Here is a 16,103-nt window from a genome sequence, read left to right on the forward strand (position 1 = left end):
AGATTGGATTGGGTTGAGGAGTGAATATCTGGAAGGAGAGGAAGTGGATATAAACTGTGCTGACGGCCCTTTCAAGAAGGTTGGCTCTAATGGAAGAGGGAAGTAAATGGGAGTTTAGAAAAATTGTTTTACTGCTTGAGGGAGGGTTGCAGTGGAGACAGAGGGGTGCAGAGAGGGAGAGAGAAAGGTTAGGAACTGAAGTCCTCAAGAAGTCACCTGCCTTTGCTCTTATCGTTTATTTTATACCCAATAGTCTGCACCTTTTAATCCGCTACCCTTATCTTGCCCCTTCCTCCTTCTCTCTTCCCACTGGTAGCCTCTAGATTGTTCTCTGTATCTGTGAGTCTGCTTCCTTTTTGTTGTACTAGTTTATTTTTTAGAGTCTACGTGTGATATCATACAGTATTTATCTTTCTCTGACTTATCTCACTTAGCATAATACCCTCCAAGTCCACCTATATTGCTACAAATGGCAAAATTTCATTCTTTTTTTATGGTTGAGTAGTACTCCATCAGATACCACATCTTCTTCATGCATCTGTTGCTGGACACTTAGGTTGCTTCCGTATCTTGGCCATTGTAAATAATGCTGCTATGAACATTGGGGAGTGTGTGTCTTTCCAGAGTTTTTCATTTTTTTCTGATATATACCCAGGAGTGGAATTGCTGGGTCACATTATTAGTTTCTGAGCAACCACCATACTGTTTTCCACAGAGGCTGCACTGGTTTACATTCCCACCCACAATGTAGGAGTGCTCCCTTTCCTCCACATGAGAGGTGCTTATTTAATAGCCTGTGAGGACCTTGGTGGGATGTCAGTCTGGACTGTCTGCTTTTGGAATCCTGAAGAAAGTGAACTGGAGATCCAAGGACAGATCTGGCCACCTTGGGTATCTACCCAGGGCCCCGGTGCAGTGCTCTGCTTGGACCCTTTTGCTGGAAATCAACCCTGAATATTCACTGGGAGGATTGATGATGAAGCTGAAGCCCCAACACTCTGGCCACCTGATTCGAAGAGCCGACTCTTTGGAAAAGAATCTGTTGCTGGGAAAGATTGAGGGCAGGAGGAGAAGAGGGTGACAGAGAGTGAGATGGTTGGATGGCATCACCCACACAACAGACATGAACTTGAGCAAATTCCGGGAGATAGTGAAGGACAGGGAAGCCTGGCCTGCGGCAGTACTGCAGTCCACGGAGGGGGCAGGGGGGAGTTGCAAAGAGTCAGACATGACTTAATGACTGAACAACAACAACAATCTCTCCTGGCATACTCTGGTCAGTGCAGAGGAGCAGGTAATGAAGGATTATGGCTCCTGTCACCGGGTAAGCAGCTACAAGGAGAGTGGGCGTTCTGGTTCGGGGGCGTCCTCTGAGCACCTGTTCGGATTGTTCTGGTCATCCCTGCTGGCATCTAATCCAGACTGGCTACTGACTGCAGGGGGATGGAGGGGCACCTCTTCCTAACTGGCCATCTCCACCAGAAGAGAAGTAAGCCTCTGTCAGGGGACTTCCCTCGGGGCTCAGATGGTAAAGGGTCTGCCTACAATGCGGGAGATCCGGGTTCAACCCCTGGGTCGGGAAGATCTCCTGAAGAAGGAAATGGCAACTAACTCCAGTATTCTTGCCTGGAAAATCCCATGGACGGAGGAGCCTGGTGGGCTACGGTCCATGGGGTCGCAAGGAGTGGGACACGACTGAGCGACTTCACTTTACTTTAAGCCTCTGTCAAGAGGTGGGGCTCTGAAGGGAAGTCACCAGAGCGGCTTCTTATTTTCCGCGTGCCTTCCTCCTCCGGTGCGGCCCTTGGCCACCACGGGGCAGCCTTACCTGCGGAAGTCCTGCCCCAGAGGACAGGGATGCTGGCTCTCACCCACGCCATCTTGCGCGCGGAGACTACAAGTCCCAGCATCCACCGCTCGCGGCCCGGCCACGCCCCCTGTCAAAGGCCGGCCCGGGGCCGTTCCCGCCGCCCGGACAAGGGGCCCTCGGCGTCTCTGGCAAGCTGGCCCCGCGGCCGGCCTGGCCTTGACTCAGACACCCGCTCTGTCTCGATGCAGCGGGGTTGATCCCTTCGTGGCTGGCGGTTTCTTGGCCCCAGGATGAGGCAGGGGAGGAAAAAAAAAGAAACGAGATCTCTGGCGTCTGCCCCCCTGCCTGCGCATTGAGCCCACCAGCCACCAGCAGGACCCTGGCAAGAACGGAGGGTTTTGTCAGCTGGGAGCTGTGCTGGTGAATGCAAAAAGTGAAACCAGATGTTCCTCCTTCCAGTTGCTTCACATCCATGCAGGGGCTTGGACAAGGAGGAGGCAGTAAAAATGCCAGGGCCCTTGATGGCCGACGCCCAGGTTTACGCGTCGGCTAACCTTGCACCGTAAATCCGCTGCCCTCGCCCGAGCCTCGGCTTCCGAAGGGGCCGGGCCCAGCTGCGGCGGTGACGTGAGGCTGCGGGCTGGACAGCGCGGGAGGGACTGGGGGCGGGGAGCCTGACGGGACCAGCTAGTTGCTTTTCAAGAATTTCCCAGTGGGCGAAAGATGCTACCAGATTGGCTTTGGGGGGGAGGGGGGGGTGGGTTGGCTTTCTTGGGAAATAAGCCCAAACTCCATCTTGCATTTTAGCCTGGAAAGGAATTGGATTTCTCTTTGGAAAGGACTACCAGATGCAAGAGAACTCGGTGGGAATGGACGTCACAGAAGCAGTTTTTGCTGCAGGTCGCAGTGCCCGTGGGAGAAAGGAGAGGTGGGCAGGGTCCAGACGCCAGTTCCCTAGGGGCCATTCTCCAGAGACTGGGGTTTATCCTCTGTGCCATGGGATGCCATCCAACATCAGCTGTAAAATAGTCATTCTCTTTGCGTGTGGAGGCAGAACTATTGTGGTGGGGTAGGAAGGAAGCGAGGAGATGGCTCAGGAGCCTCTTAGAGACATCCAAATGATGTCACTGGCTGGGGCCAGGTGGAAGCCGTGAACTCTGAGAACTGCAAATGGAATCAAGGTCTAGTGGCCAGACGGTGGGAAGAATCCCGGAGGCCTCCCCAGTTTCCAGTGTGAGCAGCTGAGCGGACAATGGTGAGGCCATTGGAATGGAAGCTTGGTGGAGGATCAAGTCTGTTCAGCGGATTCAGACTTTGGTTTTGGACCCGTTGGGTTAGAAATGCTTACAGACACCCGTGTGGATGTTTTAAAGGGACTGTTGAGGATGAGGGTCTGGAGAAGTGAAGAGAGGTCAGGGCTGGGATCTAAATTTCCTCCTCATGTTGTGGGTGATAATTAGAAAGAGACCAACCGCTGCTGGTCAGGCCCCAGTCGTCCTGTACTACTGACACTGTGATTGTGGTCACCTTCTTAATTTCTCTTTCTCGTCTTTTGTTGTTAGGGTTTAGGAATGCAAGAGATTTCTGGGCGGCCACCTCTGATCTCTGCACAGACACTGGCCAGTGGCACGGGGCCCTGGGTCATGGCTGCAAACACATGGGTCATGTTCCTCCTCCTGCCTGTGGCTGGCGTCTCTCCTTCCTCCACCTGAGCTCCCAAGGGCTATCTCAGGTCTCCCCTCGGGGCTCCTGGGTGGATGTCTGCCGTTGATGGCACTTCCCACGTGGTGGAAAACTTCTTGCCATCCTGACCCCGGATCAGCAGCACTCTACCCAACTTCTGCTTTTCTCTCTTTTTGCATCATCTGGCTCAAATTTTTTGCTCTCTTAACATTTTCCCAGCTTGTTGACATTTTTATAGTGGGTAAAACCTTATTATTTCATTATTAGTCACTAAACGGGAATGATTAACTTTTTCACTGGATCCATGTTGCCTAGAGTTGTTACATTAATTTCTAGCATGTTCTAAGTGACCAAGTCCTGATAAGTGACTTGACACAGTGCTTCTAGGTATGTATCTAAGCAGCTGATGGTGGGTTGCTACTCGGACAGAGATGCCCACTTACAAGGATGCAGGGGCAGTCGACCCAGCCGTTCATGCTTATTTCATCTGTGCAGTTTTTATTTTGTCTTGCAATTATGGCTTTTATTTGTTCTAATTAAATAGGAATCTTGTTCAGTTCAATGGATTCCTCATCTAAAAAGACTGAAAGAACCTCCCCCCTCCCCCTGCCCTCAAACTGGAGGCTGAAAACAGATGCTGCTTGTACCGGGGAGTTAAAAACTGCACTTGTGTGACTGAGGCTGTGACATATGTGCGGTAACAGCTGAGGGGCTTCCTTGTGGGCTCGTGTGGAGCCCGTAGGGCAGGCGAGGAGGGCCCTGGGCCATCTGGTTCCCTGTCCTTGGGAGGCTGGGACTGGCACCACTCTGGTCCTTTCTCCCTCTCTCTCCTGGAGCCCTTCTTCATTTAAAAAAAATTTTTTTGTAAGGATTTTTTTTTTAATGTCAGTTCAGTTCAGTTGCTCAGTCCTGTTTGACTCTTTGCAACCCCATGGACTGCAGTATGCCAGACCTCCCTGTGCATCATCAGCTCCCAAAATTTACTCAAACTCATATCCATTGAGTCGGTGATGCCATCCAACCATCTCATCCTCTGTCATCCCCTTCTCCTTCTGCCTTCAATCTTTCCCAGCATCAGGGTCTTTCCAATGAGTCACTTCTGTGCATCTGGCGGCCAAAGTATTGTAGTTTCAGCTTCAACATCAGTCCTTCCAATGAATATTCAGGACTGATCTCCTTTAGGATGGACTGGTTGGATCTCCTTGCAGTCCAAGGATTCTCAAGAATCTTCTAGAGCACCACAGTTCAAAAGCATCAATTCTTCTATGCTTAGCTTTCTTTATAGTTCAACTCTCACATCCATATGTGACCACTGGAAAAACCATACTCTCAACTAGACAGACCTCTTTTGGCAAAGTAATGTCTCTGCTTTTTAATGTGCTGTCTAGGTTGGTCATAACTTTCCTTCCAAGGAGTAAGCAAGTAATGTAACTAGTTTTAAGTCTTTATTGAATTTGTTACAATATTGCTTCTGTTTTCTGTTTTGTTTGGGATCCTATCTCCTCAACTAGGGATTGAACCTGCACTCCTGCATTGGAAGGGGAATTCCCAACCACCCGAGCACTGGGGAGGTCCCTCCTGCAGCCCTCCTTACTCTCCTGCACTGCTTGGTTCTTGCTGGCACCTGGATCACTCCCAGGACTGGATCTGTAGATGTCCTCCCCTTTGGGGAGCCTTGTTGCAGATGATGATAAAATGCAAATGGGGGGGTCATGGAGCATGTGGGGTAGATGGGAGCATGAAGAAAGTCAGGCTGCTCACGGGAGGTGTCTCTGGGGAAGGGCACAGAGGGGACCAGCTGGCAGGAAGGGAGTTGGAGGAGCAGCCTGGAAGGCAAGGCTGCTGGGGGCGTGGGTGTATGGGCCATGAGAAAAGAGCGGGGACAGGGGTCTTGGAAGCCTTGGAAGAAGCAGATTTCGAGAAGGCACAGTGATGAGTTAAGACTGTAGACAAGTCAATAATTGTAGACAGTTATTAAGACAAGCAGTAAATTGTCCCTTATGTGTGTGTGTTAGTCGCTCAGTCATGTCTATCTCTTTGCAACCCCATGGACTGTAGCCCACCAGGCTCCTCTGTCCTTGGGATTTCCCAGGCAAGAATACTGGAGTGTGTTGCCAGTCCCTTCTCCAGGGGATCTTCCCAACCCAGGGATCGAACCAGGGTCTCCTGCATTGCAGGTGGATTCTTTACCATATGACCACCAGGGAAGCCCACTAGATTTAAGAATTCAGTGCTAACTAGTGCCTTCATCAGAGCTGGTTAGAAGGAAGAGCTGGGGCTGGAAGCCAGCCTCTAGGAGGCTGGAAGGCAAGCACCCAAAACAGCAAGTGAAGCCACCTGTAGGGAATTTGGGGAAGAGAGATGGGGCAGAAGCTGGGGAGCCCACGGGGTGGCGGGAGGGGCTCTGTTTACCTGGCTCTGCTTGGAGTCTGGCGTGAGATTCATTTCACTTTCATCTCCTGTTACAAAAGAGAAAAAGACAAGCGCTGTTGGGGGACAGCCCAGCCTGCCTGTGATCACCCTGTGGATATTTCCGTGCTCATGATGAAGACTGCTGGTGTGTCCTCTCGGAGTCGTCCTGTCACTCCGAAGGTGTGTCTGGAGGAAGGCCACTGGGGCCACGAGAAGGCCCGGGTAGTGACCGGCCCAGGGAGTGTCCACTTTCCAGGTCCAGCCCCGCCACACCCCGCCGAGCTGGCTTCTGCCCTGCCTGCACCTCCACACCCCTTGGACTCACCTCTTCCCTTGCCCAGGGGGCCAGCTCCAGGTCCCCGCCCCGTTGGTGAAAGTGTTTTGTGCGATTCCTTCTGTTGCCTGGAGAACACTTTTCTCCTTTGTTATTGTTTTGGTTTTAACTGGAGAGAAGGTGGGTGATGAGGCCAAGGGGCTGAGGGGCAAGGGAGGGATGGGAGTCAGGGAGCGGGGTCTGGGAAGGGGAGGCCAAATGGGGTCAGCTCGCAGGTGAAAGCCAGGGTCAAAGGTCAGGAGTGGGGAGCGAGGGGTGACAGGCGTGAGCCTGGGCAGGAAGTCCAGGGACCCCACGGTGGGCTTCTCCTGCTCAGCAGAAAGGCGGCAGGATCACTGGAGGAGGAGACGAGAATGGATGGAAAGCTCTGAGGTTCGGCTCTTGTGGGGCTGAGAGGAGCCGGGCAGGAACCAGGAGGCAGAGCAACACTGAAGTCACGGCAACCCTCACAGCAGCACCAACCGTCCGGAGCTCCCTCGGTCAGTGCTGTGAGGGTGTGGGCAGGAAGGGTGTGTGCACGGGGTGGAGGGGGAGCTCAAGGTTGGAAGGCAGGCGAGATGGAGGGCCGGGGGCTGAGGGAGCGAAGGGTCTGGGCCTGAGCCCTCCCCCTCCCCCGTGATTCCTGGTCCTCCCCTTCCCCACCTGCCCCAGCCTCATCCCTGGAAACCAAATTCATTTCAGTGTGTGTTTGATTGGCCTCCAGGGTCATCTACGCGTGGAGCGGTGGGCGTGGGGGTTGGTGACGGTCAGTGTAGGTTCATCGGGGGCACTGGGTGTGCCACCTGGTGCAGGAGGGTGAAGGTGGCGAGGCTGTCGTTTGGGGGCGGGAGCCATGTAGGAACAAAGCCTACTGTGAGGATGAGCCAGGAGGGGAGGTGGGCAGACTGATTGGGGGTTGCGAGTGGGCAGAGCGGAGCTTGCTCATAACCCCGACCACACCAGTGCTTAATCGGCTTTTAGGTTCGTGGCATAATGGAGCAGAAAATACAGAGATTTCCAAGATCCCAGATGCTCTCACGCCCACCCTCACTTCCCTCACTGTCAACATCCCCTCCCCTCCACGTGCTCGTCCATTCAGAATGTAAAGCCCTATTTCTCTTGCTGCACTTAGGGGACTGCTTCAAACAAGTCAACAGGGACCAAAGGGAGATGCGTGGCTCCCTAGATCAGACTACCGAGGGCGACACAGCCTCCGCCTTGACCCTGCTCATGGGGATCGTGCTCAGGGGAAAAGATTTGCCGCTTTGTGAGGGCACTTAGTCAGCCCTGTGGCCGGATCCGCGGGCAAAGAAACCAAGGCCTCCAGCCAAGAGCTCCGTGAGTGAATCGAACTGACGGACCCAGTGGAGCAGGCAGTTGAGCAGTCCCAGCCAATGGCTCGGGAGAGGTTCTGAGCTGGGATCCCCCCTCCAAGCTGCTCCCAGATTCTTGACTCTCGGACACTGTGAGATAATGCATGCTTATTGTTTTAAGTTCCTAAGTCTTGGGGTAATTGGTTATGCAGCAAGAGATAATGAATATAATCCCTTTAATTTCATTCTGATTATCACTTTATCACTAGACTTGCCACATGACCTGCTCTGTCAAGCCTGTCTTTTTCCTGGCTGTCTCCACCCTTTTGCTGCCACTGGGCTGGCTGTTCTCGAGACTGGCAGCTGAGTCGTTGTGTTCCGTACCCTGCTGATTCTGCTTGCTGGTTCCGAGGTCTTCCTTAGGCCTCCTTTCCTTTTTGTGAAAGAGTTTATTTAAAAATATATTTTTAAAATGGAAGTGTAGTTAATTTACAGTGCTCTTTAGTTTCAAGTGTGCAACAAAGTGATTCAGTTATATACACGTCTGTGTTCAGTCGCTAAGGCATGTCTGACTTTCTGTGACCCCATGACTGCTGCATGCCAGGCTTCCCTGTCCTTCACTATCTCCTGGAGTTTGCCCAGATGTCTGTATTTGTTTTCAGATTCATTTCCCTTCTAGACTGTAAGCTATAGCGTGGCGTTCCCTGTGCTATGTGGTAGATTCTTGCTGTTTATCTATTTTATATGCGGTAGCACATACACGTTAACCCCAAACTCCTAATTTCTCTCTCCACCACCACTCCCCACTATGTTCTTTGAAAGCCATGAGTTTGTTTTCTGTGTCTGTGAATCTGTTTGTTTTGCATTATCAATCAGTTCATTTGTATAACTTTTTTTACATTCCACATATAAATGGTATTGTAGGATATTTGTCTTTGAATTACTTCGCTTAATTTGATAATCTCTAGGTCCATCCATATTGCTGAAAATGGCATTACTGCATTCTTTTTTGATGGCTGAGCAATACTCTGTTGTATGCATGTACCATGTCTTCTTTATCTTATCCATCCGTTGTCGATGGACTCATGTTGCTTGCATGTCTTGGTTGTTGTAAATAGGGCTGCTGTGAACGCTGGGATGCATGTATCTTTTTATATTAGCGTTTCCTCTGGATATATGCCCAGAAGTGGGTTGCAGAATCATATGATAAGTCTATTTTTAGTTTTTTCAGGAAACTTGATACTGTTCCCCATAGTGGATGCAGCAGTTTACACCCCCACCAATAGTGGAGACGGCGCCTTTTTCTGCACCCTCTCCAGCGTGCATTGTTTGTAGACTTTCACATGATGGCCGTTCTGACTGCTGTCACGTGGTTAGGCTTCCTTTTCTTCCTTTTCATTCTTTTCTTTTCCCGAAAACTGTCAACCACTAGCACTTGGGAAAAAGTCTGTGGGGGATAAAAAAATCTTTTTATCCTTGTGTGTGTAAAAGTACCTTTACCTGCTTTCATTCTTGTTCAGTTTTGTTGCTCAGTTGGTAAGTCGTGTCTGACACTTTGCAACCCCATGGACTGTAGCCGCGGAGGCACCTCTGTGATGGGATTCCCCAGGCGAGAACACTGGAGCGGGTTGCCATTTCCTCCTCCAGGGGATCTTCCCAACTCAGGGATGGGACCCACATCTGCTGTGTCTCCTGCCTTGGCAGGTGTGTTCTTTAACTGCTGAGCTACCAGGGAAGCCCTGGTTATTGAATTCCAGATAGAATGTCATTTTCTCTTAGAATTTTGAAGTCACTGATTGTCCTAGCATCCAATGCTGTATTAGCTGTACCATTTTCCTTCCTGTTCCTCTGTGTCTTTCCTTGCTTTTCCCTCCTTGGGAGTCCGAGGGCCCTCAGTTTCCCCTGGTGTGGTGGAGTGTTATGATGGTATACCTTGTCGTGTCAGTTAGGATCCTGGAAGTGAAGAAAGCCCAATTAAAAGGGCCCCAACGACAAGTGGATTCATTCTCTTGAATAATATGAGTCCTGGGATAAGGTGGCTCTCAGGTTGTTTACTGAGCAGCTGAATTACATCGGGAACCCTGGTTTTTAAAAACTCTGTTTGTTCTGCCAGGATGCTTTGGGTAGTTCCTTCTGTGGGCACCGTACGGCAGTGGCTTATATTCCAGAGGCAGAAATTGGAATTACCTCGTCCTCTGACTCTTTAAAACTGTAGAATGTTTCGTGGAACTAATCCCCTCATTGGCAGACTTTCTATCAAGACCCCACATCCAAAATTAGGTGTTACGGCTCTTCTTAAATGAATCACTAGATAAGGGAAATAAAGTTAATATGATTGTCTTCAATTAATCAAGGTTTACTCCCTGGAGCTGAAGATGAGGTTGGTCTTTTCTGACACCATGACTTTGCAGTGGAGGCTGAGGACCTAAATACAATCTGAATCTAATTACATGGAAGAATAAGGCAAGTTTTATTGGTGGGCAACCAAGATTGTCAAGTGACCATAGGTGGTTCTGTCATTTCCTGTGACGGAAACCTGGTGATCTGTCTTCTAAAAACTTGTCAAAGTCTCCCATCTGTTGATGTCCCCTCCTGTGTCCTTTGTCCTTGTGGGTTTATAGCATTGTCTTCCTTTATTACCATTTTAATAGGGTCTCTGAAAGGAAAGGTGAAAACTATGTGTTCAGTCTCTCTTCCTGTTTGGAAGCCCCCAGCCAGTGTTTCTCAGAATGGGAGCTGTATAGCCTCAGTCTGTGTAGCCTATAGTGAGTGAGCTATGTTTCGTGTTTTAACAAATGAAAGAGCGTGGAAAATGCCAGATGGTGTGTATTGCACAGAGTGAGATTAACTGTTGTTTCAGTTGAGTACGCCTCTGTTGTGTGTACTGGGAAGAGATGTGAAACATGTTTCCCCCTACAAGTTGCCCACAAAACTGTTTGGAAAGCATTAAAGAAGGAACTTCCCAGGTGGCTCAGTGGTAAAGAGCCTGCCTGCCAATGGCTGGAGATGCGGATTTAATCCCTGCATCAGGAGGATGCCTTGGAGGAGGAAATGGCAGCCCACTCCAGTATTCTTGCTTGGAGAATCCCATGGACAGAGGAGCCTGGTGGGCTACAGTCTATAGGGTCACAAAGAGCTGGACATGGCTGAAGCGACTGAGCACGCGTGCATTTTGAAGAAATCTCTTCTGAGCATTTTGTGCCCTACAATCCTATCTCATTCGGGGTGGTTTCACGGGTACGGGAGACTCAGAGAACATAGCAAGTCCATCCGACTCCACTGGGCATGAACTAACATGTGATTTACACATAAAGACATGGTTCAGTTCCACAGAGTCACTCAAAACTCCATGGAAGTAAACACGTTACTGTTTTCATGTTATTCATTTCTGTTTTCCCAAGGAAGAAACCGCGCTCCAGAAGTATCCTTGGCACTGGAGCAAGGCAGCAGGCAGGTGGGTCTGAGAGGCACGGCTCTGGACACCGAACATGGAGCCTGGCTGAGATCTGCTCCCTCCCCCAGCCCCATGGTCAGGGCGGGGTCACAGCCCTCGCTGAGTGTCCAGGGTAACCTCCGCAAACATCTCTCCAAAGGCCGCATTCCCCAAATGTTTGGAGAGCCTCCGACCAGAAGAGATGCTAGGCTTCTGCTGAGTTACATAACAAAGTACTAGGCTCGAGGTTTGGTTTCCAGGCCTATTTTTCACTCAACCTTGCCCTTCCCTGGCAGCTGTATTCAGAAAGACTGATGGGTGTATTTCCTCCACCTAAAGGTTTTCAATAAGTGAAAACATCCCTCTGGGTGAGGTCACCATCAACCTGAAAACCCGCTCCCTGGGTCCCACCGCAGGGCCGTGGGTGCCCCCTCTGTCATCCTCATGGTGGTGTCTGCCTCTTCTGCTTCATTCCTGCGTCCCCTTGGCATTCGAGCCTCGCTGTGTTTTCTGCCTTCCAATTTTAAAATTTTTTTTTCTAAAAAATATTTTTGACGTGGAAAAAATGTATCTAATTAAGGTGTCCAGCCTAATGTTTTGATGTACATAGACACTGTGGGGCTTCCCAAGTGGGGCCAGTGGTAAAGAATCCACTTGTCAATGCGGGAGACGTAAGAGATGAGGGTTCAGACCCTGGGTCGGGACGATTCCCCGGAGGAGGAAATGGCACCCCATTCTGGTATCCTTGCCTGGAGAATCCCATGGACAGAGGAGCCTGGCGGGCTACAGTCCATGGGGTTGCAAAGAGTCAGACACGACTGAGCATCTGAGCCGAAGATAACATACATGTAGACACGGAAAAGATCCCAAGCTGATTGAGACATCCCTCACCTTGATGTAGTTACCATCGCGTGCGTGTGTGTGTGTGTGTGTGTGTGTGTGTGTGAGGTGAGATGATTTCCTTTCAGCTCAGGCCTGTTTTGCAACTCTCAGGCGTTCCATACAGTGCTGTCAGCAGCAGTCACCACGCTGTACGACAAGCTTCTAGCTTTCTCTCTAGAACATACTCATCTTGCAGAACCGAAGCCCTGTGGCCCACACCATGCCGTTTCTCTCTGCCCTCCTCGCCAGCAGCCACTGTCTACCTGCCAATTCTGTGCATTGGACTATCGTAGACTCCACCTACAAGCAAAATCCTAGTGTTTCTCTCCGTCCAGCTTATTCCTCGCAGCACAGAGGGCTCCAGGCCCATCCATGTTGTCACAGGTGCTGGCATCTCCTTTTTAAAGGCTGCATGGTAACTGTCTAACCTTGTTTCCGATGCCGAGGTGATCAAAGAGGCATGTACCCCAGTCCTTCTTCATTCCTTGCATCAAAAGCCGACATTCTTTACTTCTCAATATTGAAAAATTACAGCAGTAGACTTGGAGTCCTTTTCTATATTGTCCAGCTTTTAAATTGCTGTCAGTGGGAAACAGTCTGAATACCTCACCTGGCACTGTTGGAATTTGGAAACCCTCCCGACAGTGTGAGGCTCCCATTCAGTTCCAAGTGCGTCCTATTCTCGGGGTCGCTTCTATAATTAGCCCGTCCCCGGCTTAGAGGCCCGCAGCCCCGCTCCCTTGGATCATGGGGTGGAAGGAGCAGGGGGGACGCGGACCCAGAAGCTGACCCTGGCAGGGTGTCCGGAGCTGGGGGTGCTGGGGGTCCTGGCACCCACATTCTTGCTGTGCTGCCTGCTCAGGGCCTGTGCCCAGTTTTCCGTGCACGTGATTTGGAAAAAGACGTGTGAATGGTGCTCGAAAAACCACCATCGCTCCGTGAAGAAATGGCAGCCACAAGCTGAGCCACAGCGCAGCAGTGCAAGACTGGCTGGGTCCCTGGGAGGAGAGGAAGTGTGAGAGGTGGAGGGACGGAGGAGGGAGTGAGGGCCGAGGCCCGTGCGGGCCGAGACCGCGAGGCGGGGGCTTTGGTCCCCTGTCACCTGCAGTCGGACACTCCCCAGCCTTAGTACGGAGCCTGTCCTTCTGTCTCCCAAGCACGCGGCCGACTGGATCGGGCTGGCCAGGGGCTCGTGGGAAGAGACGGTCCCTGGGCTGCACAGACGCCGCTGCTCCTGCCCCTGGTGGCTTGGATGGAGGTCAGGGCTGAGCCGCGGCTCCGGGTTCTGCTTGTCAGCACGCCGGACTCTCCCCTCGGGCAGGGCGCCCCGGGGGTCAGAAGGAGGGGTGCTGGGAGCTCTTTGAGTGCCGAGCTGCGCTTGCGGGGCACCCCTGAGCGTCAGCTCCCATCCATCTGCGGTCTGTGGAAGGATGCCCCGGCCCTTCCTCTCTGGGCTGAGAGCCGTGAGGCTGAGACCCATCAGCTCGGAGCCTGGTGCTGCCCTCGGAACTGGGCCACCTCATAGATTCCACTTGGTGGGGTCGGGCTTCCCTTCTCAGACCCAGCCGGGTCCCCAGCGTCTGCCAGCCTCAGGGCGCCCCCGTCCTCTCGGTCCAGAAGGCTGAAGCATGCTGGGACACATGATGCCCTCTCTGCTAGAGGTCCAGGCTCTGAACTGGGGCCAGGAGAGGCCGAGCCCCCCATGAGATGCAGGCTTGTGGGGTGGGAGGTGTCGCTCTGCTCAGGGGCCTGCGTCTCCCAGGTTTATATGCCCAGCCTCTGCCAGGACATGCCGCCTGGCTCTTCCCCGAGCAGTGTCTCCTGCGCGTGGCCTGGCTTGGAGGGACGTTCCTCTGTCTCCCAGCCCAACCCTCCCTCAAGTCTCTCTGACTTGTTTTTCTGCTGACGCGGGACGCGTGCTCTCTGAGACACCCTGCCCTTGGAAGAGAAGCCGGCTCTAGTTATCCGTTAGCACATGCTGCCCTCTATCGGCTTCGAGTTCCCTGGCTCCCTTGGCAACAGCAGCCCCAGGCCTTAGTGCAGGGTCCACAGCGAGATTCCTTCCAAGTAAGCAGGCTCTTTCCCTTCCCCCAGCACCAAGGACCAGCCCTTGCTCTTGGGAGGGGCTGGGCGGAATGTCAAAAGGCAGGCAGGCCTGGTGGGTCTGGCTGGTGGTTGGAGGTGGGAAATGGCCCAGTGTTTCACTGCCAGCTGTGAAATAACTGGAATTTTCTAGCTTAGGAGCTGGGACCAGCCTGTCCTACAGCCTTGCCGTCCACCTGCTCGCTCACAGCTGGGCCACACGTTGGGCCTAGAGAGGGGAGTGAGGGCCTGTCCTCTGTGCGCCCAGAGCGGCTTCCTTCTTCTGCCTTCTGGGGAGGGGGCTCCCCTGCTGGAGCCTCGAAAACCAACTCAAACGCTGAAAGGCGAGGCAAGGCGGGGACACAAACACCTCGGGAAACAACATCTCTCGAGCTCATGTTTGAAGAACCTGGAGTGATTGGTTGAACGTTGTCCAGTTCTGTTTCCAGGGGAGTCTGGTACCTAATCAAGGAACAAAGTTCACAAGTGCGGGAGGAGAAACTGGGAGACGTTTTGTTTTGGTAGCAGGCGAGCTTGTCTCCAGAGGTGATGGAAGGACGCTAAAAGAGGAAAGAACTCTGTTTTCCTGCAATAAGCCCCAAATCTGGCAAAGCAAAGCATCATGCTTGAGCTTTGCTGCTCAGCAGGAAACGATGTGAAAGTGAGTTTTCGTGAATTTCAAGGTTTTGTAGAGTGAAGCTCCTTAGGGGAAAAAAGACTCACTTCACTATGAAGCAAAGTTTGGAGCTAGCCACCTTTAGCTTTCCTTAAATTGGGGGTGGTGGTCACAGAGGTTAATGTGCTAATTCCAAGGGAACTGAAACCACTGCTGGGAGCAAACCACTGCTCTCTTCTGTCCTGGGGAGCAGAGACAGAGGCCAGAAGGTGGAGGAAGAGGGGTAGAAATTTGAAATTATAAGTCTTATTTGAAATTTTAAGGTTTTCACGTAAAGTGAAAGTGAAAGTAGCTCAGTCATGGCTCTTTGCAATCCCTGGACTGTAGCCCACCAGGCACCTCTGTCCATGGGATTCTCCAGGCAAGAACACTGGAGCGGGTTGCCATTTCCTTTTTCAAGAGATCTTCCCAGCCCAGGAATCCAACACACATCTTTACCGTCTAAGTCCTCAGGGAAGTCCAGTTTTCATGTGGAGTTCAAGCACCTCACCCCTTCCGATATGGTCACTCTTTGTAGAAATGGAAAAGAAACATTTTAAAAAATTTATTTTCATTTTGAATTTTTATTTGGATTTCTAGCTGCAGAAACTCATCATCAGGAGACTCATCTTTTCCTACTCAACTGAAAAAAAAATGGACGTGTTCCTCCTTTCTGCAAATCTTGAGCAAATTCTGAAAAAGATTAAAACAAAAAAGGTTCCTTTCTTTTGCTGGAACCGACCTGAAATTTGGGCCGTGTTCATCTTTGATGCCTGACGGTGCTGATTCAGCCTCCGAGGAGCCCGGCATCTTTCTAAGGCACTTAGGCACATCCCAGGCAGGCCAGACAGTGGGCGCTGCTCTGGCTTCTAAGAGCCTGGCAGGCAGGGGCTCAAGCTCTGAGGGCTCCCTCCTCCTGGAAGCGGAGCTGGGTCTGCTTTAACATGTGTATTGTGCACTCCAAGATTTGGTTTGTTTTATAGCCACACTTCCTCTCAACCCTCCCTTCCCGCCCCTCTGGCGTGAAGATGGCGTCTAGAGACTTTGAGAGACGATCCATGCAGTTCCTCTTCCTTAACATTTTCTGCAAGGCCAGTTCCACCTCTCAAGAGAAGAGTGTTTTCCCAAAGCCAGGCCCCTGCTGAGCTGCAGACACAGGCTCCCTGGTTTTATTTGGGTAACATCAAAGGTAAACAGAGGGCCCTGGGCTTATTTCAAACACAGGCGTGTGACCATTTAAAGAATCCCTCTAAGAGTTGCTGGGATTCCCGGCATTCCTTGCTTCACTGTGAGTGTTCTCACTGTGGTTGGGGAAGCCTCCAAGGTCTGAACTGGGGAACTGGCTGAAATGTCCACAGCAGGACCGGGACCCCTCAGGGTGTGAGTGAGGCTTCAGCACACCTCAGATGACGGCCCGCACCATCCAGGCGGGACTCGCATTTTCTTGGCTTTGCTACTTGGGATCAGAAGCTTTTTACTTCTCCCAGCCTCCATCTGGGTCTTCCCTGGGACGGGGGTGT

General features: G+C 51.7%; 1 long non-coding RNA gene across 7 annotated transcripts; it reads left to right on the plus strand.

The window, feature by feature from the left end:
• The first annotated feature begins 1,858 nt into the window (after positions 1-1,858).
• On the plus strand, positions 1,859-12,709 carry LOC129543777 (uncharacterized). 7 transcript variants are annotated; one of them, XR_016036062.1, is made up of 5 exons: positions 1,859-2,230; positions 2,618-2,738; positions 5,965-6,085; positions 6,559-6,718; positions 7,351-12,709. It is a non-coding gene; the product is annotated as an uncharacterized LOC129543777 (long non-coding RNA). The 7 variants fall into 7 exon arrangements; XR_008683333.2 differs by having other exon boundaries at positions 2,618-2,710; XR_016036063.1 differs by lacking the exon at positions 1,859-2,230 and having other exon boundaries at positions 2,550-2,738; positions 7,351-11,211; positions 11,304-12,709.
• Positions 12,710-16,103: the final 3,394 nt, after the last annotated feature.

The sequence above is a fragment of the Moschus berezovskii genome, chromosome 23 (assembly GCF_049115385.1).
Source record: "Moschus berezovskii isolate FMDL1 chromosome 23, NW_MosBer_1.0, whole genome shotgun sequence".
NCBI lineage: Eukaryota > Metazoa > Chordata > Mammalia > Artiodactyla > Moschidae > Moschus > Moschus berezovskii.